The 5,136-nt window shown below is 37.1% G+C and overlaps 1 pseudogene; it reads left to right on the top strand.

Moving 5' to 3' along the window:
* Nucleotides 1-4,251: 4,251 nt before the first annotated feature.
* LOC114505999 lies at nt 4,252-4,717 on the top strand (annotated as a pseudogene).
* The last annotated feature ends 419 nt before the right edge of the window (nt 4,718-5,136 follow it).

Here is a 5,136-nt window from a genome sequence, read left to right as displayed (position 1 = left end):
CTTATTAGGAAAAATAGTGACCCCTTCGTTACTTCCCCTGTTAATAATTTTGCTATCTCTGGTTATCTAAATAATACATTTATCCTGTTGTCTTATGATTTTTCAATGTTAGACATTATGAATGGAACTCATGAAGGAAAAGATCTTAGCTCTCTATCCCCCTGCTCCCATATTCCCACAACATATTTAGATGTTTCCCATCCACCTATCCTCCCAATATAGTTATATTGTAAGTTTGGTTAGATCCATATTAGGAATACATATATAATAAACATATATTATGCAAATACTATTCACAGTAGAGGTATGTAGGAAACTATTATTACTTTTTCGGTTCTGTAAGACTGTTTAGTTTCTTTAGGATTAATCGTTGTATAGTTTCTTTTGTTTGCTTTGTTTTCTATATTATTTCAGTAATTCAACCCCAAATATTTTACTAATAGTTTAAATCTCTTAACACATTCACATGCATCAGGCATTCCATCAATTTTATCTTCTTAAGAAAACCTCTCTCACCTTTCTGGCTTGATAAAATTTGGACCAATCACCATCTATCCTCAGTAGATAGCCATTATCTTGGGATATTTTTTCATCATCATTCTGAGGATTCTATTGGCCTTTCTATTGTATTGGATCCTTTGTTTCCTGTAGCCTATATCTTGCTTGTTTGTGGTTACCTCTATGTTTTAATGAAGTATATTCTCTAGTAGAGTTTTCTGAGCAAAAAATATTCATGGAAGGTGTATCTTTGAGACCTTGCATAAGTAAAAATGTCTTTATTTGATTTTCCCATTTGACTGATATTTACCTGGGTCTAGATTATCACTTAAAAATAATTTTCTCTCAAAAAATCTGGAGCCATTTCTCCATTGTCTTGTAGATTTTAGTATTGCTTTTGAGAAGTTTAATCTATTCTGCTTTTTGATTCTTTGCTTGTGACCTGTCTTGTCTCTCTAATAGCTTGTAGAATTCTCTTTATCCCTAATTTTAATAAATTTCTTTTTTAAATATATTTTATTGATTATGCTGTTACAGTTGTCCCATTTTCCCCCTTCACTCCCCTCTACCCTGTACACCCTCTCCCACCTACATTCCCCCCTTTAGTTCATGTCCATGTGTCATACATATAAGTTCTTTAGCTTCTACATTTCTCATACTATTCTTACCTTACCCCATCTATTTTCTACCTACCATCTATGCTACTTATTCTCTACACCTTTTCCTCCCTCTCTCCTCCTCCCACTCCCCTGTTGCTAACCCTCTGTGTGATCTCCATTTCTGTGGTTCTGTTCCTGTTCTAGTTGTTTGCTTAGTTTCTTTTTGTTTTTATTTTAGGTGTGGTTGTTAATAACTGTGAGTTTGCTGTCATTTTACTGTACATGTTTTTTTAACTTCTTTTTCTTAGATAAGTCCCTTTAACATTTCATATAATAAGGGCTTGGTAATGATGAACTCCTTTAACTTGACCTTATCTGAGAAGCACTTTATGTGTCCTTCCATTCTAAATGAAAGCTTTCCTGGATAGAGAAATCTTGGGTGTAGTTCTTTGCCTTTCATGACTTGGAATACTTCTTTCCAGCCCCTTCTTGCCTGTAAGATATCTTTTGAGAAATCAGCTGACAGTCTGATGGGAACTCCTTTGTAGGTGACTGTCTCCTTATCTCTTGCTGCTTCTAGGATTCTCTCCTTCATTTTAATCTTGGGTAATGTAATTATGCTGTGCCTTGGTGTGTTCCTCCTTGGGTCCAACTTCTTTGGGACTCTCTGAGCTTCCTGGAAGACTATTCCTGGAAGACTATTTCCTTTGCTAGATAGGGGAAGTTCTCCTTTATTATTTTTTCAAATAACTTTTCCACTTGTTGCTCTTTCTCTTCCCCTTCTGGTACCCCTATAATCTGGATGTTGGAACATTTCAAGATATCCTGGAGGTTCCTAAGCCTCTCCTCATTTTTTTTTTAAATTCTTGTTTCTCCATTCTTTTCTGTTTGGTTGTTTCTTTCTTACTTCTGGTCCACTCCATTGATTTGAGTCTCAGTTTTCTTCCCATCACTATTGATTCTCTGTACATTTTCCTTCATTTCACTTAGCATAGCCTTCATTTTTCATCTAATTTGTGACCAAATTCAACCAGTTCTGTGAGCATCTTGATCACCAGATGCTTTGAACTGTGCATCTGGTAGATTGGCTATCTCTTGGTCACTTAGTTGTATTTTTTCTGGAGCTTTGATCTGTTCTTTCATCTGGGCCATTTTTTTTTGTCCTGATGTGCCTGTTACATAGCAAGGGGTGGAGTCTTAGGTGTTCACCAGGGCAGGGTAACCCAGTCACTGGGTTGTGACACTGTATGTGGGCCAGGTGTCCAAGAGGGAGCTATGGCGCTTGCTCTGCTCTCTGCCAGATTTCAATCACTTCTGCTGCTTCCCCCAAGCAAACTGGGCCTTTCTGGTGCTAATTCCCAGGTGGGTGGGTTTGTGCACACCCTAGTACCCTGTGGGTCTCTCCAATGAACTCCCCTGTGAGGCTGGGAGTCTCTTCCAGCACCTCAACCTCCACAGGTATTTTCAATTGGTGTTTTGAGGCTTTATTTCCCTGAGCTGGAACCCTGGGTTGCAAGGTCTGTCTTGCTCCCCAGTTTCCACAGTTTATCTGTGCTCGAATGTGGGACCAGCTGGTCCCAAAAGCCACCTTGCGCACCAAGCCCCTCCACAATCTACCGCCTCACTGGGCCCGCCTGTTGCCGCCTGCACACCCAGGGTCCACCAGCTGCTGCTTTTTTTTTTTCTGAGACCCCTCTCCACCTGGCTGCCTGACTCCACCCCGCCTACCGGTCTGGATGACTGTGTCTATTTTAACTCCTTGGTTGTCGGACTTCCATACAGTTCAAATTCCTGTCAGTACTCATTGTTATTTTGTTTCTAAATTTTTGTTGTCCTTATTTTGGTTGTGCAAGGAGGCACAGTGTGTCTACCTATGCCTCCATCTTGGATGGAAGTCCTAATAAATTTCATGATGATATGCTTTGCAGTGAGTATTTTTATTCACAATGCTGGAACTTCTTAATTAAAAAAAAAACAACTATACCCTTTATTTATAAAAATTTGTTTTGAATTATTTCTTTGATGATTTTCTTTGTTCTCTTTCTGGGACTCTTATTAGGTTGCATGTTGGATATATAGGACTCGTCCTCTAATTTCCTAACTTATCTTTCAAATTTTTCATTTCTGCCTTTTTGCTCTACTATGTGGAAGAGTTTCTAAATTTTATTTTCCAATATTTCCATTTAGATTTGTATTTATATCATCACATTTTAATTTCCAAAAGCTTTCTTTAATCATTCTTTTAAAAAATATATATATTTTTTGTATCATTTCTTATCTCTCTGAATGGAATTCTTTGATGTTTTCATCTCTATAGATAGCTCTGTTTTCTCCAACTTTCTTTCTCTGTTTATTTGTTTTGGTTTTTATCTTTCATCTGAGACTTTTCTCCAATAGATAGTGGTCCTTATTTGTGTGTTCATATTTAAGAGAAGAGCACTAAGAAGCTTATATAAGTCTTTGAGGACATGAATAGGGCTTTAATATAGAATGATCTGTCTAGGTCAATCATTGAGGAATCTTGCCATCAGTATGCTTAGGTCTTTCTTCTTGGAATAGTTAGCTTTCCTTAGAGAGTATCTTCTAATCACCTTCCTAGTGGATAATGTCCAGGTGCTAGTGTTCTGTAAGCTCAATGGGGAAAGAGGGCTTGTAGGATTAAATATACAACCTACAAATGTCCACTTAATACCTCTGTCTTTAGAATAATACCCCCACCATGGCTGTGCCTGGTGTGCCCAAGGCCTGAGACTCTATAATCACCCTCTTCAAATAATAAACCTCTATTATTTTGCCAGGTGAGAGAAGATCATTATCCAGATATGCAGAATTGAGGAGGAGATCTAGGAATTTAACTGCTTCACAGTTTCAACTTAGCCTCCTATTCTGAGCCCCAACTTTCAACTATACTTGATGCCACCAATTCCCAAGTCTTTTGGAAGGTCCTTGTAAATTGAGTTGCTTCTAGGCTTTCCCCAGTGTCAGTTTAGGAATTAGGTTTCTCAGATATGCTAAATTAGTTGCCATGCAGCCATCTCTTTTCAGCTTCTAAAGTTTTGTTCTATTGTCTCCCTTCTGGTCTTTTATGTCCCTATGTATTTTTGTCTTTAGAAAAAAAATCCCTTTATTATTCTTTTAATAGAGTTTCAATAGTATGCAAAATCAAATCAATGAAAGGGGCCTGCCTTCCAGCTATAGTGACACAAGATGGCAGCCACCACAGGCTCACACAATTTATTAACACTGAATATATAGTCTTAAAATAGAATGTGGACCTAAATGCCCACAAGTACCCTCTTTTGTAAGATTTGCAACAAAAGTTAATATGGAGTTAATAGTTCTAATGGAGTAGTGGACTCAAGAGTTATATCAGTGCTAGCAAAATGGCAGAATTTGTACAGCATCAAAGTTGTCCTGCAGAAGCTTTGGTGCCCACTGATGTCTAAAAAACATGTAAAACCATTCAGCCACCTGAAGGACACAGTCACAGTAGTTAATCAAAAAAGAAAAACCACAAGTACTCCACCTTCCCCTTCAATTTAAGCAGTCTTCATTTTCTACAGTAGTAAATTTTCTAGATGTATCTTGTAGATCTCAAAGTACTAAGAAAGAAGCTCCCATTCAAAAGGAATTTATCTTAAGATACTATAAATGATACTGATTTTTTTTGTCCACTTGAAATATATAAGTTGTGCTATAAGAAAAATAAAAAGTTGAATTTGTCATTTTTACCAATAAATGGACTTTGTTTGAAATATTCTATTCTCCTTAAAACTTTGGTGTTTTGTTTTTTCACACAACTAAATATTGAATTTGGGATTTTCCACCAGTGACTATGCTTCATTTTATGGTATTAGATAAACTATTTACCTACCTCTATGACTTGAGATTGGGTTTAATCAGAAATTTGGAGAGCAAACTGCAATATAGAAGGGAACACACATCTGGCCTTGGCCCTAGACATATTCTCCTAAACTTCCTTAATCTCCAAATTCTAGGAAGCCTCTGATAACAAGGTGATATGTTCAGGTGTGGTTCT

This window comes from Phyllostomus discolor, chromosome 9, assembly GCF_004126475.2.
Source record: "Phyllostomus discolor isolate MPI-MPIP mPhyDis1 chromosome 9, mPhyDis1.pri.v3, whole genome shotgun sequence".
Taxonomy (NCBI): Eukaryota; Metazoa; Chordata; class Mammalia; order Chiroptera; family Phyllostomidae; genus Phyllostomus; species Phyllostomus discolor.
This window is presented reverse-complemented; position numbering and strand designations above follow the sequence as displayed.